General features: G+C 37.3%; 1 protein-coding gene across 3 annotated transcripts in view; it reads right to left on the bottom strand.

Moving 5' to 3' along the window:
* The window catches only part of LOC5567302 (phospholipase B1, membrane-associated), a 96,996-nt gene extending 78,520 nt beyond the window's left edge, over positions 1-18,476 (bottom strand). For 2 of the 3 annotated variants that reach the window (XM_021851153.1, XM_001651691.2), the window contains exon 1: positions 18,323-18,476. The gene's annotated coding sequence lies outside the window, so the exon portion shown is untranslated. Of the gene's footprint in view, positions 1-18,291 lie in introns of all 3 variants that reach the window. The other variant, XM_021851154.1, reaches the window with a different exon arrangement.
* Positions 18,477-21,799: the final 3,323 nt, after the last annotated feature.

The raw sequence follows: 21,799 nt of genomic DNA, 5'->3' as shown, positions 1-21,799 counted from the left end.
TCAAAAAATTACAGATGTGTTATTTTTGTAACTCTAATAAAACGTCTCGAAAGTCAAACATTTTTTATCACAAAAACTTTAATAACTTTTGATCTAAAATAGATACCAACAATCTTTTTATATGAAAATTTGCGTTTTGTTAAGTTCTAAAAGTCGTTCATAGATGACTTTGACGAAAAACTAGTATTAAAAAAACTGGAGTTGAAAAACTTATTTTTGTTGGACCACCCTGCGATGATTAGGAAAAGATGCTCTAGATTGGTCAAATTTTGAGCTACAGAAAAACTTTTTTTGGCAAAGTTGATCAAAATTTCAAGTTCTACCGCTTTGCCTAAGAGAATATACCAGTATTTTTGCAAATAAAAAAGTTGATTATATGATATGTGTGATTTTGTGGACCACCCTAGTTTCAAATGAAACAGTATGAAAGCTTACATTTTTAGAAACAATTTTGTAGAAGATCATTTTTGTGTAAAATTTCATTTTCATGCTCAAAATACAAAATAATAAAGAAATACATGCTATGAAAATCTTCAAAATAGTTTTAGAGCCCCATCTTTCTTATATAAGATTTCTCGTCAAAGCGATCTATGAACGACTTTAAGAACTTAACAAAACACAAATTTTCATGCAAAAATATTGATGATATCTATTTTAGATCAAAAGTTATTAAAGTTTTTCTGCTTAAAATCCTTTGTTTTTCAAGGCATTTTATTAGAGTTGCAAAAATAACACATCTGTAATTTTTTGATATAATATGCAATTTTATTTTGTCTTTTGAATGCCGTCAAAAGATATTTTTTATGTTTGCCCCAATCAGAGATATTCACAATCAAAGTAGGCATGTTTTTGAGAGAAAAACAACAATAACTCCTAAACGGAACGAGATAGCGAGTTTCTTTACTCACCAAATTACGCATTTTTTAAAGCTCTAAAAGTGTTTCATAGACTACTTTGATGACAAATTTGTATTGAAAACACTAGAGCCAGAAAACCAGTTTTGTTCGGACCACCCTATGTCACTGCAGGAAAAAAGCTCTAAATCGGTCAATTTAAGAGATACAAAAAAAACTTTTTTTGGCAAAGTTGCTTGAAATTGAATGGTCTATAACTTTGCTGAAGCATGTATAATATAATTTCTACAAATAAGAAAGTTGGTTACATAATTTCTATGAAAATGTGGTCCACCCTAATTTTCAAAAACACCAAACAAAGGGCCCAACTAATACAAACAACTTTGTAGAAGACCGTTTTTGTCTAATGTTTCATTCTAAAGCTCAAAATGCATCTTTCCGCGTAAAACTGATTCCTGGACCACTGTGCACTGGTAATGAAATAAATCCCTCTCTTGCTTTGGCTTCTGCAAACCTGGAGCGTCTGTTCCCCATGTCAGGGGCGGCTGATCATCGTCCGAGTGCCAGAGAAAGACTCTAAGCTAAACTGCGCACTATGGTCCTCCAATTATTTAGGGGGAATGGTCCTCCGAAAATCAAGGGTTTGGAGTCAGGCCCTGCAAGCCAACCGTAAAAACACATCGAAAGAAAACGGACCAGAACAATCGGCAAAGACCACAGCGACGGAAATGGACTAGTGATTGGAAACTCGGTCGTGGAACTGCAAATCTCTCAATTTCAACGGGAGCACACGCATACTCTCCGATGTACTGCACAGAGCTGCGGCAACACACACGAGCAGGTATCAGCCCGCCTTGGTACAATCTAGCGCGGCTGAAACAACCGGATGTCGCCAATGCGTACGCGCAGCATCTTGAGGCAGCGTTGCCGGAAGAGCACGAGCTCAATAGGGCCCCTCTTGAGGACTGCTGCAGAACAGTCAAAGCAGCCATTAATGACGCTGCCGAAAGCACTGTCGGATATGTGGAACAGAGATCAACAAACGATTAGTTCGATGAGGAGTGCCAGGTGGTTTTGGAGGAGAAGAATGCTGCGCGGGCTGCAATGCTGTAGCATGGTGCGCGGCAAAACGTGGAACGATACAGACTGAAGCGGAAACAGCAAACCCGCCTATTGCGGGATAAAAAGTGCCGTCTGGAAGAACTGGAATGCCAAAAGATGAAGTTTCTGTACTGTTCTCAAGAAACGCGGAAGTTCTATCAGAAGCCCAACACATCGCGCTATGGCTTTGGGCCACGAGCTGAAATGTGCCGGGATAGGGATGGGAGCATCTTGACGGACGGACGCGAGTTGATTGAAAGGTGGAAGCGGCACTACGATGAACATCTGAATGGCGCAGAGAACACAGGCATAGAAGGTCAGGACAGCGAAGGCGATGGCTACGTCAGCACAGCGGACAATGGAAACCAACCAGCTCCCACGATGGGGGAAGTAAGGGATGTCATTCAACAGCTCAAAAACAACTAGGTCGCTGGCAAGGATGGTATCGGAGCCAAACTCATCAAGATGGGCCCGGGTTGGTTAGCCACTTATCTGCATCGGCTGATAGTCAGAATCTGGGAAACGGAACAGCTATCGTGGAAGGAAGGCGTTGTATGCCCTATCTACGCACCATCTATTCATCCATTTCAAAGCAGCATACGACAGTATTGACCGTGTAGAGCTATGGAAGATCATGGATGTGAACAGTTTTCCCGGGAAGTTCACAAGATTGATTAGAGCAACGATGGATGGTGTGCAAAACTGCGTGAACATCTCGGGCGAACACACCAGTTCGCTCGAGTCTCGGCACGGACTACGACAGGGCGATGGACTTTCGTGCCTGTTGTTCAATAGCCGGATTTAGCCGTCGAGGCACGATTTTCACGAGATCCGGACAATTTATTTGCTTCGCGGTCGACATTAATATTATTGGGGGAAATTTGAAACGGTGGCAAAATTGTTCACCCGCCTTGAACGCGAAGCAACAAGAGTCGGGCTAATGGTTAATGCGTCGAAAACAAAGTACAGGCTGGTAGGCGGAACTGAGCGCGACAAGTACTGCCTAGGAAGCAGTGTCACGATAGACGGAGGTGGTAGACGAGTTCGTCTATCTCAGATCCTTGCTGACGGCTGACAACAATGTTAGTCGGGAAATACAAAGGCGCATCAACAGTGGAGGTCGTGCCTACCATGGGCTTCAGAAGAAACTGCAGTCAAGAAAGATCCACCCTGCACCAAATGCACGATGTACAAAATGCTCATAAGACCGGTAGTCCTCTACAGGCATAAGACTTGGACGATGCTCGAGGAGGACTTGCAAGCACTTTGAGTCTTCGAACGTCGGGTGTTTAGGAGATCTTTGGCGGTGTGCAGGAAAACAGTGTTTGGCGGCTAAGGATGAACCACGATCTTGCCCAACCCTACGGCGAACCCAGTATTCAGAAGATGACCAAAGCTGGAAGGATACGATGGGCAGTGCATGTTGCAAAAGTGCCGCACAGCAACCCTGTAAAGATGGTGTTCGCTTCGGATCCGTTTGGTACAAGAAGGCGTGGAGCGCAGCGAGCTAGGTGGGCGGATCAAGTGTGTATCGATTTGACGAGCGTGGAGAAGAACCTAGGATGTAGAAATGCGGCCACGAACCAAGTATTGTGGCGTGAAATTGTTGATTCAATGTAAGCTGTTTAGATGTTAACTAAATAAAATAAATGAATTTAGATAAACTTTACATTCCAGAAGACGTATCAAGAAATTGCTGTATATCTGATGAAAAATATATCGTTTTACAATGATTTTCTCGATGTTAGATTTTCTTACTTCAGTTGCAAATTTTATACCGATGTCGTCGAATACAATGAAAATTCAATGCATTTTTGTAACACCAATGCGAAAAAAATAAACAATAGTGTCCTGCAGAGAATCTCTATATCTGAAATTGGGGAACATGAGCTACTCGACTTATATTCTTTTTCCAAAGTTTTTTCTACATTGTACCACTGATTTTATACTTCAAATTATGATCATTTTTGATCGTTCCTGTATGTTTCATACTAATATCTCAGCAGCATTGATTACTTGGTTCAGTTTAAGGCAATTTGTTATCGGATTACAATCAATTGTAATTTCTCAGAAATCAAATTCCAAACATTTGTAATTTTTAGAACGATTTTTTGATAGGATCACTAACAACGTTCGATCAGCAATTCCTGAAAACTCTTGTAGGAAATTTCTGCTAAGAAAGCTCTTAAAGAATTCTTGAAGAAAATCATAAGTGGTGAAGCACCTATGGGAATTTATCTATAGATTATTGAAGAAACAAAATTTGAGGAGATGTCACTAAAAAACATTTTAGAACTTCATAGGGGACTTTTGAAAATTTCAATAGTAGGGTCTCTCAACCGATGGTCCGCGGACCCCTGGGGAGCCGTATAAACTCTCTAGGGGGTTCGCGAAGCTGATTCTGGATGATGAATGAATGTGAGGAATTTCTTACTCGTAATAAACTATTCTTAGAGTTATTGGAGAAATTTAATAAGAATTTTTCCCAAGATTGATAACTGACTTCTTAAAAGCCCAATTGATTCCTAAGAAGCCAATAAGCATATCTCTTAAAATTTCCATAGCAGCTTCGAAAGGTGGATTTCTTACAATATTAATTGTTTGGCAAGTTTTTTGTTTTTGATGACATTCTTCGGGAAAACTTCCAAATCTTGTAAAAATTTATATGTAAGATTCTCAAAGAAATACTTGATGAATCTTTGGGATTTTTTTTCTAATCATTGGTATGATTTTTTGGTTGAAAATCGATGTATATTATTCCCAGCACTTCTAACTCACTGAAGCGAGAGGTTTTCTGAAATCTACTAGACTCATGTTTTACAATAAAAATTTATGTGCATTTTAAGGAAGACTGTTAGGTAATTTTACCGAATGCTCCCCCTTGTCAGTGATTCTTTCTACGTCCATCTCTGCATCACTTTTTGTAGGATTTGAAAACGATCCTTTTAATAAAGTTGTTTTTCGGATTCTTGAAAAGACATATGGAAAATGAAAGCAGAGAACTAATGCACTATTGGGATTGATAAAAATTTTAATTTAAGTGTGCCTATTTAGTGGCAAGCATATCTGTTAAAAAGGATTTCGGGATATTTGCATAAACATTGATTTTGCAATGATCGAGAAAGGAATTTGTTGACAGACAAAATGGCGGTGGCTACCAAGTTGAAGCACTTTCAGCAGTTCTTGAATGATGATAGCAGAAATTTACCCAGAAATAAAATGAACATTGATGACGACGATCAAGCTGTGGACCCATTTTCCATCTAAAAAAGGACTATCAACATACTGAAGAACTGCAAGGCCGCTGGGAAGCACGAGATTCCGATCGAGCTTCTCAAGCAGAGAAGTGAGTAGTTTTACCAGTCAATCCACCAAGTACTTCTGAACGTAAGGAAGGACGAAGAAATGCCCAACGGCTGGTTGGATGGCCTCCTACCCCCAATTTACAAGAAAATGCACAAACTGAAGTGTGCAAATTTCAGAGGATTTACTCTGCTGAATTCAGCGTACAAAATACTATCACGCATCCTGTTTAACAGAATGAAAAAGCTCCATGAGTCTTTCGTCAGCGAATACCTGGCTGGTTTTTGTGAGGGCTGGTCGACAACGGACCAGAAGTTCCTGGAGTATAACTTGCAAATTCATTATCTGTATACTGATTTTAAAGCGACGTATTCAGTGAAAAGAAATGAGCTGTGGTAGATAATGTCTGAACATGGTTTTCCGGCGAAGCTAATTGGGCTGATACGTGCAACGCTGGATAGTTTGAAATCAAGTGTCCGGATTGCAGACGAGGTATCAACCTCGTGTGTGATGTTAGACGGAAAGAAGCAGGGAGATGCACTTTCGAAATTACGGTTCAACATTGCACTCAAGAGATCTGGCGTGCAGAGAAACGACGCTACCATCACGCAGTCGAACCGGCTCCTAGGCTTTGTAGATGATATCGACCTTATTCGAACCCATTTCAGGTCAGTAGAGGAGGCCTTTGTGCAAGCGGGAAACAGCGAGGATAGGCCTGACCATAAATTCTACCAAAACGAAGTACATGCTTGCAGGTGGAGATAAAGGTATCTAGGTATAGATAGGTAGGTGCTGAGGTAGTGTTTGAAGTTGACGAAGTATTTGTTTATCTTGGAACACTTGTGACATGTGACAACATGTCTCACGAAGTGAAAATACGTTTTGCTGCTGCGAATAGAGTTTTTAACGGTGCAAACTTGAACCAAATTCGTCCTGTTTAAATCATTGATCCTTGCGGTGGCTCTCTATGAGTACAAATCGTGAACGTTGAAAGGGGCAGACCGAAAAGCCTTCGGTGTTTTTGAGCGTAAAGTGCTGCGGTCAATACTCCGTGGAAAACTAGAAAATGTTGGGTGGAACAGATGCATAAATCACGAGTTTTGTCAAGTGTATAAAGATGCTAATATTTTTAAGCGTGTAAATATCGGATAATAATTGAGAACATAATATTAAGAAGGGAACTAGGTCTAGGGAACTATAATAAAAACATCATGTTTTCAAGAGGTCGGCGACTCCGTAGAATACCACAAATACGCTGCCTGTACGCAGTGGAAGATGACCTGACGACCCTGAAGGCTCGAGACAACTGGAGAAGACCGCCCAACCCAAGACCACCGAAGATCGAGCTCTACAATACGCTTGCTCGTAACGCTACGCTGTACCCATCAAGGCATAAGGTAGATATCCCTGGAAAAACCAGTTAATGAATTCTTATAAAACTACTCACAGAATGTCTTAAGCTTGCTAGAAACCCTGGAGATATAAAGTAAACTCCTTGAAGGCACTCAAATGCGAAATAAAATTACGAACCGCTTAAAAACAAATTACAGGTTGTATCCCCGGAAATTTAACGGAAAGATTGTAGATAGAAACCGTATGGGAAATATATGTGAAATTAATGAATATTAGTGATATCTCCCAAAAAAATTTCCCAAATGATCCCTGTAGAATCTTTTTCTAAAATGACTTATTGCTCAGCATTAATATTCCAAAGAGTGTATAATTCATTCATCGTCGGCGTAAATGGATTAGCGGCCCCATGACTGTGCATAGGTCTACTTAGCAGTTCTTAGTCAGTATATAGAAAACCTTCCTATTGCGTCGAAAATTGCGGTTTTGGTCTAAGCCTAAACGTTTCACCGGTGCGATCCAATTCGAAATCGACGCCTCAGGGCCGAACGCTTACTCTACTGCATGAATGAACATAGAGCATTTCCAGTTGTAAATGCAAATCGCGTAGATGCTCCATTTTGCAAATTGATACGAGCTTGCCGTATGTATTAGTAGCTAAGTAATTTCATATAAAATTTTTACTCCATCACCTAGACTGCTTTTTAAAAAGGGCCTTTCAAAGAAAAGTATTTTTATAATTTGAAAATTATTAACTCAAAGACGATGTCATAGATTAGAATGATTTCTTCGCCAAATTTGCAGGAAATTACTAGGATTGTTAGGAAAGAATACACTCAGAAGAAATATCCAAGCGAATCCACAAGAAAATTATATAGGGAAGTTTACGTATTTTTAGCCGGCCGAAAATACAACAAGTCACCCTATAAGGTCGATATTATCAAAACCATATCCTTCGATTTGTTTTATATTTTCTCTTGAGAAAACTGAATTCTAGTCCAAGTTTTGGCCAGCTAGCCTCAGATGGTCAAATGCTCCAACATATTTTTTGACAATCTTGTTTTTAATACTGTGCAGCACAGGTCGAAATAGGAAATTTTGTATTTATTTGAAACCAAAAACATATTCTACTTAAAATTAAGTAAATTTTCCCTTAAGTCCTCATTATTAAATATTCGAGTTATTTAAAACTATTTTAAACTATTTAAACAATGTCATATCCGACAGTTACTAATAAATGCGCAAAATTTCATTCAGATAAAAAAATCGGTTCGCGTTTCAAGCTGGAAATGCTCTATAATAAAAACATCATGTTTTCAATAACATAAGCAAAACAGCGACGCTTGCTGGAAATGGGAAAATTGTAGACCCACAAATATTTAAAAAAACAACCTTAGCCGGCTAAACACCGATTACATTGGAATCGATCGGAAGCCCCACGCACTTCTCCGGCTGACATACCTATAATGTTGTCTCGAGGAGACTAGGTCAGTTCCGATGCTTGTTACCGAACATCGTCGGCCGATGAATGCGTGTCATCGTAAAAATCGAAAATAGTTGGCGCGAAAGTGTGAAATGGACAATAAAATTAGACGTCGTCGTCGCGTGTGCGTTGAGGGCGAATGTGGAACTTGCTACAACTTTGATGACCATTGAGGGATTGTGCAAAAACCATGTATTTCTCAAGGAAAAAGATCACCCAATATGAACATAATCTTGTAAGTAAAACGTGAACGAAAGAGTGGAATGATTTACCAAATTTTGTGCTACGTGATTGATGGGCGGCCCCTATGCCTGAGGCGCGTGGAACAATACGAACAAATTGGTGCCGATTACGCTGACATTAAAAAATAATTGATGTTTCTGTCGTACGGCTACTGATGTAGACCAATAAATTTGTTTGTCTACTGATGTGGACCAATTAATTGTTTTAAACCTCCTTCGATAAATTTAGAATAAGTACAAACCTCGATTGAATTTCCAAATCGACGTAAGTAACTTTCATAAGGTTTTGATGAAATCAATTAGGAAGAATCACAACCTGTCTTCTAATAATGTTTTAACCCGTTTATGCCTGAGTGGAATTCAAAATACTGAAACTCTTATCGCATAGCGAATACTCAACGAATTCAATTATTTTCAATTCAATTCAATATTTTGTCAGTATACTGGTACGCATATCTATTTTCTAGAAGTGGCCACATGTACTCGGAAATATTCCTGTAGTCGGAATTATTCCGGTGGGCCAAGTAGTATAAAAAAGGCTGTTTCCCATATGCTTGGTACAGATGTGTGGATACAAGTAGGCCAATATATCGTAATTTTGATGTATCCCGGGGACCCGAAAATGGTCATTGATAGTGTGATATTGCCACTTATAGCCGATTCCGGAAATTATCTGTGATTTGATACGTGCCTACCTCCAAGGGCACAGAAGCAAAGCATCCCTTTCACCCGACATGATCCAGTGATCGACCAGAATTACTCCAGCCCAATGAACATTCCCGAAATCCTTTGACCACTTTTAGAAACAAGATATGTGTACGAGTATACTGTCAAAAAATAATTGAAATCCGTTATTTATTCGCTGAGTGGGGGATTTTTTTTTATTATCGTACAAATTGGGCCGAAGGGTCTCAGATTTTAATGAAACTTTTTCCACAGGCAGGGCTCATGGATATATGAATAAAAAAAAAATTGAGAAAAATTCAGGGTCGCCTATTTTTCCGGAAAACTCAGGTGGAATTTTTTTGTTTTCCCTTGACACTACTTACTTTGAAAAATCAAAACTCAAGAACGAAGCATCGTAGAAACAAAGTTTTTATATGAAAATTTAAGCAAATTTTCTCAAAAATCCAAAAAAAATATGAACTGGGAAAAGTTTTCCACAAAATTTTCCACCTTTGGGAAAATTCGTAAAGAAAAGCCGGAAAAACTATGCCCGAACTCGTGGAAAATTTTCAAAAAAATATTTTCGAGAAGGTAATTTTATAAGCTTTAATCACTGAAATTTTTGGAATGCACTTTTTTTTCGTTTTTGAGTTATGGCCAATTTTGTGAAAAATGTCCAGATGTGCCATATAAGACTTTTCTTTGAAAAATCATAACTCAAGAACGAAACATTGTAGAAACAAAGTTTTTAAATGAAAATTTAAGCAAATTTTCTCAAAAATCCAAAAAAAAAAAATGAACTGGAAAAAGTTTTCCACAAAATTTTCCACCGTTGGGAAAATTCGTAAAGAAAAGCCGGAAAAACTATGCCCGAACTCGTGGAAAATTTTCAAAAAAATATTTTCGAGAAGGTAATTTTATAAGCTTTAATCACTGAAATTTTTGGAATGCACTTTTTTTTTCGTTTTTGAGCTATGGCCAATTTTGTGAAAAATGTCCAGATGTGCTATATAAGACTTTTCATTGAAAAATCATAACTCAAGAACGAAACATTGTAGAAACAAAGTTTTTATATGAAAATTTAAGCAAATTTTCTCAGAAATCCAAAAAAAATATGAACTAGAAAAAGTTTTCCACAAAATTTTCCACCGTTAGGGAAATTCATAAAGAAAAGCTGGAAAATCTATGCCCGAACTCGCGGGAAATTTTTATTAAAATATTTTTGAGAAGGAAGCTTTACAAACTTCAATTCTAGTAACTTTTAGGATGTACTTTTTTTTTTTTGTTTCTGAGTTATGGTCAATTTTGTAAAAAATGCAAAGATTTGCCATACATGCCTTTTCGTTTAAAAATCATGACTCAAGACTCATCATGACTTGTCGAACCGGTAATGGAGCACTTCACGCAAATTTTCATCTTTTCCGTAATCCACCGAACTCCATTCGAATGAAGCTTACTGATGAGGCCTTGGCTGATCGATCGTAGATTTGTCCTTACTGATTTGTGGCCGTCCAGTCCGAAGGGGTTACAGCATAAAGAATTGTATTCGTAATATTGAACTTTGTCCATTTCAACAGCTTCGGGAAAACATTTTTCACTTTCCAAAAAATAATAACGAGGAATATACAGCTGATAGACAACACTTGCACTTTCTCACTGCTCTTTGTTAGTTTTTGGTAAACTTATGATTCTCAAGCCAGTTAAACGCTTTAAACTTGAATTGGTAAATACCTATTTGTCATATTGTCTACCCATTTATTTAACTGTCAATTTTGTAGTTACCTAACAGGAAAAAATTGCCTACATTCTGATTGAAGAAAACTTTGTTTCTAAACTACGTTCTTAAGAAATTTTGTTTATGAACTTATAAATTTGTAAATATATGGTTCAAACAGCTCATCCTAGCAATATTTGATCATGTTTTAGGAACGAAAAATGAGCGTATTGAAAAATATTGTAGGATTGGATCTTATTGATCGCTCTTTTCATACTTTGTTTGAAAGCTGGAATAGCTAATCGGGTTTTCATTATTTGTTTTCATAAACAGTGAAAAATGTCCTGGGAAACTGATTCCATTTCAAAAATTTCATATTTTTGAGATAATTTGAATCCGGTTCGACAAGTCATGATGAGTCTTGAGTCATGATTTTTAAACGAAAAGGCATGTATGGCAAATCTTTGCATTTTTTACAAAATTGACCATAGATCAGGAACTAAAGAAAAGTACATCCTAAAAGTACCAGAATTGAAGTTTATAAAGTTTCTTTCTTAAAAATATTTTATTAAAAGATTTCCGCGAGTTCGGGCATAGATTTTCCAGCTTTTCTTTATGAATTTCCCCAACGGTGGAAAATTTTGTGGAAAACTTTTTACAGTTCATATTTTTTTTGGATTTCTGAGAAAATTTGCTTAAATTTTCATATAAAAGCTTTGTTTCTACAATGTTTCGTTCTTGAGTTATGATTTTTCAAAGAAAAGTCTTATATGGCACATCTGGACATTTTTCACAAAATTGGCCATAACTCAAAAACGAAAAAAAAGTGCATTCCAAAAATTTCAGTGATTGAAGCTTATAAAATTACCTTCTCGAAAATATTTTTATGAAAATTTTCCACGAGTTCGGGCATAGTTTTTCCGGCTTTTCTTTACGAATTTTCCCAACGGTGGAAAATTTTGTGGAAAACTTTTTCCAGTTTATATTTTTTTTGGATTTTTGAGAAAATTTGCTTAAATTTTAATATAAAACTTTGTTTCTACGATGCTTCGTTCTTGAGTTATGATTTTTCAAAGTAAGTAGTGTCAAGGGAAAACAAAAAATTTCCACCTGAGTTTTCCGGAAAAATAGGCGACCCTGAATTTTTCTCAATTTTTTTTTATTCATATATCCATGAGCTCTGCCTGTGGAAAAAGTTTCATGAAAATCTGAGACCCTTCGGCCCAAACCCGTACGGTAATAAAAAAAACCCCCAGTGGCGAGAGTTTTAGTTTTTTTTCTTTCACTCATGCCTATACGGGTTAATATAAACCCCTGTTTTTACCATTTTCCCTGTGTATGTTGCTTAAATTTTGCATGCAATAAGTTCGCTTCAAAAAACTAGGAAATTTCTGTTATATACCACAAAAAATGATGACAAAATGACGCACTGTTTTATTCAATTACTTATGACATTTTTATTCCAATCAAAAATCGACTCAAGTAGTGATATGTTTTGATTGGTGAATATGTCACATAACAGAGCAATGTAAGTAGTGGTTAGGCTGCGAAAGTTGAAAATCTTTTTAAGTCGTTTTGTTAATCCGAAAAGCAAACATTCCAAATGTGAAAACTAAGTAGGTTATGCGTGAGCTTTTTAACTTCTTGTGGAGGCCATAGTTGGTCCGACTTCCACTGATGATGCGCCTCCGTATTTCACGGCTAACGTTATTGTCAGCCATCAGCAAGATTCTACCAGCTAGCAGATAATTTGCCTTCGTCGCATTCACCACCAGTCCAACTTTTGCTGCCTCGCGTTTCAGGCGGGTGTCCAGGTCTGCCACCTTTTCAAATGTTCGGCTGACAATGTCCATATCATCCGCGAAGCAAACAAGTTGAGTGGATCTCGTAAAAATCGTATCCCGGCTGTCAAGCCTGGGTCTACACATAACACCAACGCAATATTGAACAACAGGCACGAGAGTCCATCACCTTGTCGTAGTTACCGGCGGGATCCAAACGAACTGGAGTATTCGCCTGAAACCTTCACACAATTTTGCACACCTTCCATCGTCGCTCTTATCAGTCTCGTGAGTTTCCCGGGAAAGCTGTTCTCGTCCATGACTTTCCATAGTTCTACGCGGTCGATACTATCGTATGCCATCTTGAAATCGATGAACAAATGGTGCGTAGGGACCTGGTACTCACGGCATCTCTGGAGGATTTGCCGCACGGAAAAGATCTGGTCCGTTGTCGAGCGGCCGTCGATGAAACCTGCTTGATAACTTCCCACGAATCCGTTTGCTATAGATGACAGACGACGGAAGAGAATCTTGGATAGCACTTTGTAGGCGGCGTTTAGGATGGTGATTGCACGATAATTTTTACACTCCAGTTTGTCGCCCTTTTGTAGATAGGGCTTATAACGCCTTGCTTTCACTCCTCCGGTAGCTGTTCCGTTTCCAAGATTCTGACTATCAGCCGATGCAGACAAGCGGCCAACCAACCCGGGCTTATCTTGATGAGTGTTGTTGAATGGGGATCGTGGGAGCTGGTTGGTTTCCACTGTCCGCTGTGCTGAGGTAGCCATCGCTTTCGCTGTCTTGACCTTCTGTGCCTGTGTTCTCTGTGCCATTCAGGTGTTCATTGTAGTGCTGCTTCCACCTTTCGATTATCTCGCGTCCATCCGTCAAGATGCTCCCATCCTCATCCCGGCGCATCTTAGCTCGCGGCACGAAGCCTTTGCGGGATGTGTTGAGCTTCTGATAGAACTTCCGCGTTTCTTGAGAACGGTACAGCAACTCCATCTCTTGGCATTCCACCTCTTCCAGGCGGCGCTTTTTGTCCCGGGATAGGCGGGTTTGCTGTTTCCGCTACAGTCTGTATCGTTCCACGTTTTGCCGCGTACCATGTTGCAGCATTGCAGCCCGCGCTGCATTCTTCTCCTCTAAAACCTCCTGGCACTCCTCGTCGAACCAATCGTTTCTTGAGCCCCGGTCCACATATCCGACAATGCTTTCAGCAGCGTCGTTAATGGCTGCTTTGACTGTCCTCCAGCAGTCTTCAAGAGGGGCCCCATCGAGCTCGCCCTCATCCGGCAACGCTGCCTCAAGATGCTGCGCGTACGCATTGGCAACAACCCGTTGTTTCATCCACTCGAGATTTAACGGGGCGGGCGTCGGTACCGTACATCATTGATGACGAATAGTTTTGGGCGCAGTTTTACCATCACCAGGTAGTGGTCGTAGTCAATGTTAGCGCCACGATAGGTTCTGACATCGGTTATGTCGGAGAAGTGCCGTCCATCGATCAAAACGTGGTCGATTTGCGATTCTGTCTGCAGAGGTGATCTCCAGGTGTACCGATACGGGAGGCTGTGCTGGAAATAGGTGCTACGAATGGCCATGTTCTTGGAGGCGGCAAAATCTATCAGTCGAAGGCCGTTCTCAAAAACTCTTCTGCGAAAATACTCAAAGATTTTTTGAGTATTTTGTTCAAGGTTTCTTAAAGAATTATATTATTGTTTTCCTAAGATTCTTATGAAAAATTACTAAACATTCATCTATGCATTTTCCAGAGAGTTTTTCCTTCATACCGCACAAACGACTCTTTTGGATTTTTTTTAAAAGAAATTTTACACCACTAGGATTTTGCAATATATTCATGAACTTCTCAAAAAAAATCTCCAGAAGTTCCATCAAGTATTCTTTTAGGTTCTGGAAATAACTCCATTTTTTTTGCAAATGGTTATCTCAGGATTCTTTCATAAATAACATTTAAAGATTTATCCACTCTCCATTTTTTGGTTCTAAAACTACTCCAGGAATTTTTGAATATTTTTTAGGATTACTTTAAAAATTCCTCTACGAACAACTCCATGTCAGATTTCTAAAGAAACACATACAAAACAAAGTTTGAAAGAACTTTGTTGGTAATTTTTCGAATAATGGCAGCTTACATACAATTCGGAAAAAATACTGAATTCCTGTCGTAAAATACAAAAAATAAAACCACAGCGTTTTTGCAACTTGTTGACAATGTACCTCACAGAAAAGCTTGTAGGATTTACTAAGAAAACTCTTGTTTTTTTTTCAACGTCTTTCATAACAGAAAATGATTGGTGTTAAAACGGGTGGAATTTTTACTGAAAGTGATTGTAACTGAAGTCTAAGTTGATATTTTGTGTGAACTCCGAAGTTTCATGATAATATGGTGAACATATTGATGTAGAACCTGGCCCTAGAAACTACAAACAAACTTTTTTGAAGGATCTTTTATCGACTATTTTGTAGTACTGTAGAAGATTATCACGAAAATGTAAGATTTTAATAAATTTAAATCGTAGTGGAAACTTTTGCACTACTTTGAAAATTTGTTGAGGAATTCCTTATGTACTTTCAGGAATCTGGAACCATACGTATAAGAAATCTGTCAATTTTTAAAGCTCCTATAGTATACCGTTTTTAGGTTCTTTAAAATGTTTCTTTTTAGATTATGGAAAGATTTTTGCACGAAGCTCCTTAAAGCGCAATGCGAAGAAAAGAGAAACAACAAAATGTTGAAGCAGGTATAACAATAGATGGGCAATGGTACAATGAAAGATAATTTATAATCTTCTTTGTGGCGGTAACTTACAGGATAGTGGAAACCTTTCTAATGCATTAACAAAAAAAAACAAATTTCTCAAGAAGGTCCATCAGAGTCTTCTTCAAAAATTATCCTTGAAATCTATCCTTCCTTGACTTCTGGTTTTCTAGAACTCTGCCAGAAAGCCTCTAGAGATTCCGCACTCGAATCGCACAAAAACTCAAACCACGAATATGGATTCTGCCAATAATTAAAATTCCAAATAAAGAAATGTTTTAACGAAGATCAATAAAAATTTCTTTATAACTATCTTTATAAATCTTTTCCTCTTCCCAGTTATTTTGCTACATGTTTTTCTACAGATTCCTTCACCGCTACGCTAATTGGAAGCAAAAGTTTTTCTGGGAATTTTCAACAAATTTCCTCTGAAGATTCAAAAGCAAAAGACATTTCAAAAACAATTTTCTTTCCAATTATTGACTAATCCGGGAATTTGAAGTAAAATTTCAAAAGCAAAAAACACAGAAGATTTTTTAACGCAATTTGTGAAGTATTTTGGAAATATTTTTAAAGGACTTTTGATGAACTCCACGGAAGAATTTGTAATGTTTTTTGGAAAACTATTCGTAGAAATTCACAGGAGAATTTCTAATAAAACTTTCAACGAAATATATCTATACTAGATTCGATTCAATGATTTTTTGGAGGAATTTCGAGAGAAGAGTGAACTTTTAAAAGATTGAATATCGAATTTCAGGTAAATCGGGGAACATTTTCCAGGACCAATTTGCTAATAAGGAATGGATGTCCAGCAGGAGGAATTCGCTTTAAAAGTATGAACAAGTCCCACAATATTATTTGACAAATTTCAAAACGATTTGCAAAAGTTTTGAAGCCACCCTTGAATATTCATTCGCAATGATTAGTCAACTTAGGCCCGAAATCATAAATTTTACTTTTTTATTCCTAAAAATAATGTGTGTCATGTTGTTACCATTTTATCAAAATTTCGCCTGCATACCATTTTGATTCATATCACGGACAGCCTCAAATTACGGATACTCTAGTTTGTATGGGAAACATTTCACACGAAATGTTTCATTTTCTGCCGTTCAAAAGTTCTCACTTTTGAGGCTTGTTTTAATAAGTAGTTTCAAAAGATATCTATTAAAATGTATAATGCCCTACTGCCTTAGACGTCTTTTAAGTGGTTTGACGTGTTCAATTTATCATTTGGTTTTTCTACCTATGATTTACTTGAGCTGTCCAGAATTTGAATCAAATTGTCCGGCAAAAGTGAGGTGGCGTCCGGAATAAGAATCATAAGAAGTACACAGATTTCTATTTATTTACAGAAGCCTTAAGTGTCCGTAATATGAATCAAAACGGTATTTAGATTAATATACATTTTGGCAAAGAAAGCTCTCAGAACTGTAGAAGTGCTTATTGAACAGGCTCTGTCCCAGTGATGACGTAATGCCAAGAAAAGGAGAATAAGAAGAAGAAGAATTAAACATTATATAGATGATAAAAAAATATATAGATGATAATACATGCATCCTAGCATATATTATAGAATAGAATGATGAAAAGTGATCAATTTCACCCTATTTTACGGTATTCAGTGAATGTGACACGCTACTAATAAAGGAATTTAAAGAGAAAAATTTAAAAAAAAACATGAATGCGCCAATTTTACCAGAAATTACGGTACGTGTTAACAGTTGAAGTCGTAGTGACAGGGCCCACCCAGAAAGCAGATGATAGGCATAGATACCTTAAACGCTACCACCCACTTTATGCACAGGCAATTCCCCAGATGTCTTTCAAGGAAATGGGTCATTAGAATGAAGTACGTTAGGTTGGATCGTTATATTTCGAATGCTTCCACCTAATGACCCATTCTGCCTCACATTCTTCGGCCAAATAACCCATTTAACCTAATAAGCTCCGGCCCAACATACATCGGCCCAATGAACTGATTCCATTTTCCAAATAATTTAAACAAAATTCTGTGGGAAATAAGCTTATATCATGTTTCAGCTACAAACGAAAATCAGCTTTTTGCTATCAAATACGGCAGAGAAATTACGGTGAAATAAAAGTGGGTCGCGGTGAGTAATGAGAGACCTTACTGTATCTTTACAGATAAAAATATTTAAATTTCAATGTAGCGTAAACAAAAAATTACAGTAGAAGTAAATCAAATTCATCTATTTTTACAGCATCAATTTTATTTTCAACTAAAGATGCTTGAATGTTACATGATCGTGTGAATTCAAAGTGCATTCAATTGAAAAATAAACGATTTGAAGTTGACATTTCAGTTTATATTGATGCTGCAAATATGTGCATGAAATAAAACAGAAATTAACAACATATTTTTAGCTGTGTTAGATTCTTATTGACGGCTGATAATTAGTGGAAAAGATGTACCTCCCGCATCAAATACATCGAGTACAAAACGATCATAATTGGGAATCACTGGTATGCACGGAATAAGTAACCCATATACCAAAATTTAACGCAAGCCCCATTAATTTCCCAGAAGTGGCATTCAAAATGTGTTCTATCACATATCAATTGGATAATTGGTATTTTTAAATAGTATGCTCATAAATTACTCCTTCCAAACCAATGTGTAGTATCTTCATTCTTCATACGTTCGTGTCGACGCTCAAACGGATGTGACCAAAATCAATCGACACTTTTTCAGCTTCGGCTACCACGCGCTGTCATTGATTGACATTGATTTTGAACTGATCTGCATTGAACCTCAACTAAATGGGTACAACAACTTCATTGGTCACTGCAAGCTTCCCGTCACTTCTGAGTGCACCCATTCTAAGTTGAACGTATTTTTTTGCACATGCTTTATCCTATCTAACTGGCTTAATTGGTTCTAGAAACGGTTGCCAGAAACATATTATTAAAAGGGAGGTAAAGAGCTGAAATACACTTTGTGGGTATTTTCACACTTTGGCACTCATTTCGTGAACAGTTGACCTGAACCTTAAAACGACAATCTAAAAATCTCACGCACGTTCACAATCTCAACGCTCTCGCCATCAGGAAGCACGACCGCGAACGACCGGAACGACACTTTTCAAGAATCACGTTTGATCGGCGTCAGGCTTCGAGTAGCACTAACGCAACAGTGGCAGCTCGTGATGCCGATTCGTTCTGAGAGCAATCTGCACTGAAGCGGATCTAAGCAAAAAAAACCGCGTTAGATTTACTAGTTTTCCTCCTAGACGTTCGTGGAAGATCATGTAAAGTGTGTAAATATGTACGCCATAGTTTCCCAAACGGTGGGTCGCGACCCCCTGGGTGGTCATGGGCCTATCACTGGTGGGTCACGAAGCATTCTAATAAGCTTTTATCTACTTTGTTTTTGAATGCTTCCTCGAAACTTTGTAATATATTTGTAATTATTCATCTATAATATACAAATGAACCGTGAAATGGGGGGTAAAATTGTTCGCAATGTCTCTTGTAGTAAGAAGTTCAAATCAATATTTATCAATGGAGTATTTTCAATGCATGAATGGTACATCTCTATCTTACATTCATTACCTAACAAAAATTAAGGTTTTATGTAGAAAATGAGTTCTTTGCATGCGTATTTTTTTTTTTTAAGGATACCCCGGAGCAAGTGAGAATCTGGGAAAATGGGGACCATCCGTTAGAGCTCATTTCGGAAAAGTTTTTCAATGACAAATAACACAAATTTGTCATAACGCTCAAAGGAAGAGGAGAAGGCTCGAGCGTTACGACTCATACTCAATTTTGAAAGTTGGGTGTTTCAAAAATCTAATACTGCCTAAGTGAAATCTACCAAAAATCACCGGATTCAAAATTTTCCTACATGTTTCAAACATTTTCCTAGAAAGTCGCACATAACATTCAAATAAATGATATTTATCAAACAAGATCAATCTCAAAATACGTATACGTAATACGTTTTCGCTCATTTTACTACTTTCTTCTAAGGTTTTCACAAATTCGAAATTATTCGATCAAATCCATGCACACAACAGCAAAAATGTGATCGTGTTATTAGATTTGCAAAATATTAACATTTGAAATTTATATTGAACAATTTGTGTGAACTATCGTTTTTTTTTAGTTCTCACTTGCCCCGGTTGGTAAATGGCTTCCCACCACCACGCGGTACTGGCCTGGGTACGATCAACGTTAGGAAAGATCGGGTAACCAACCCCGGTGGTAACTTTGGTTCGGCTCACAACAGCGTCTGTTCCACATGTCAGAGTAAAGAATTTAAGCTTAACTGTGCACTATGGCCCCCCGAACATTTGGGGGGAATTGTCCTACGAATATTCTAGGGGTTTGGTGTCAGGCCCTGCAAGTTCAAAAGTTATTGAAGTTTTTCTGTTAAAAATCCTATGTTTTTCAAAACATTTTATCGGAGTTACAAATATAACACATCTGTATTTTTTTATATAATATACAATTTTATTTTGTCTTTTAAATGCCGTCAAAAGATATTTTTTGTGTTTGCCCCAATCATTGATATTCACAATCAAATTAGGCATGTTTTTGTGAGATAAACGACAATAACTCCAAAATGGAAAGAGAGAGCGAGTTTTTTCACTCACCAAATTACGCATTTTTCAAAGCTCTAAAAGTGTTTCATATACTACTTTGATGAAATATTTGAATAGACCATTTCCGTCAGACCTTACCCCCAATTTTTATATTTTTCTTCGAAAGGCGATTATTTTTAATGATTATTGACGCTTTCAGATATTTTTTATATGCACTCCTGATTTTCTTACAATTTTTTGAAAATTTGGGGTTTTGAGGTGAATTTTGTCGTGCGGCACAGTTGTTTCAACCCTACGGGTATAGAAAGTGGAGATTTTTCAAAATTTATAACATCCCTGCATCGAATCCCAAGTAACATTTTTAGTTTTTTCATTCACTACAAGCTGTTGTTACCACCATATCGTTAAAACTCATTTTAGAACTTATTAGTCTTAATAACCCTAATAAACCTTTGATAAAACTCCGTTAAGCCTGAAAAGGCCCACACTACAGGAGGTTGTTAAGACTATACCTTAAAACCGTTTCTAAACTTCTTACTTTTGTATCGTATGAATACATCTATCCTTGTTGTATGCTATAAAACATTCATAAGAGCTATTGTATAGCCTTATTGAGCTCAACTAGCGGTATTAAATCTTTTACGATATCCTAATACACAGAATAAAACCAATGTTAAGAGCATATAATTGAACAAACATCAACCAATAATTTGTTTATAAACCATAACTTTTTTTGATATTGAAACCATCATGATGTCTGCCGACTCATAATAATAAATTAAAATAATCATTTTTTGCGTGGCAGAAAATTTCCTTACTATCGCGTGAAATTCCTGCCAACAAAAATTTACTGGTGGAATGACATAAAATTTTTCGATTTACAGCAACGCGCCATAATTAAGACATCATTATTGGCTATCCAATATTTTACTCCATTCCATTTTCAGAATGATTTCATGCTCATCTCAATCATAAATTGGAATTTCCCACGCATATTGTAATTATCAATCCGAAACGGCGACAATAAAAATGGATTCCATCCAGTTAAATCTTGCTGGTCTTGTCTGGGATGGTTTAAGATCAATTGGTGATTATTCCGAACAATATAATCATTCATAAACGCTTTTGATCTTAAGAACCCGTGCGCAAAACCCTCACTGGCTAAAATATTCCTAAATCAGAATATTTGTTCTGCACTAAGACAAATTGGTTTTTAGGGAGCCTTGACTTAAACTTAATGCACTCAGGAAAGCTAGTGCTGTCAAAAAGGTAAATAAAAGGTAAATTTGTGCCGTTATGTATCTAACTGTTTTATTTGAATGAATTGTTATAATAAAGCCCGTCGTGCTTGATCGGTTGTATTGATGCAGAAAACGGTAAGTGATAAGTGCCTGAAAAATGAAAGCTTTTATCGTGTAGCTCAGCTGTTGTGTGCAGCATAGTTGTCCCACTAGAACGGAAAGTTCAGGCAAGTATGGGAAAAATATGCGATATTCTGTTAATTCATCGAGAGGAATATTTGTCATTTCTATGTTTGCGTTCTGAATAATCCATAATTAACTACGTGATTATCATTATCAACATAATGATATTGATAACCACACGCAGACTGCAACCCAATAACATGCATCAGACAGTTGAGATTTAAGAAGGCTTTAACATGACTTAGCGTAGTCTTAGAAGTTTTACTAATGCCTTGACAAGACAAGCAAGATGAGGTTTTAAGTATAGGTTTTAATAGACACTACACAGCTCCTTCAAAATACAATTTATTATCAAAAAATGTGACCAGCAAATAAGTTTTAACAGGAGCTCTTGTAGATATCTACAAAGCATTTTAAAGTGGGTTTTACCGAAAAGAACGTTTGGCACTTTGAAATGCTTTATTAAATCTGTTAGGAATGGTTACATCTTTAATAAAACCTCCATAAATAACATCTAAGATCAAAAAG

This window comes from Aedes aegypti, chromosome 3, assembly GCF_002204515.2.
Source record: "Aedes aegypti strain LVP_AGWG chromosome 3, AaegL5.0 Primary Assembly, whole genome shotgun sequence".
NCBI classification, from domain to species: domain Eukaryota; kingdom Metazoa; phylum Arthropoda; class Insecta; order Diptera; family Culicidae; genus Aedes; species Aedes aegypti.
This window is presented reverse-complemented; position numbering and strand designations above follow the sequence as displayed.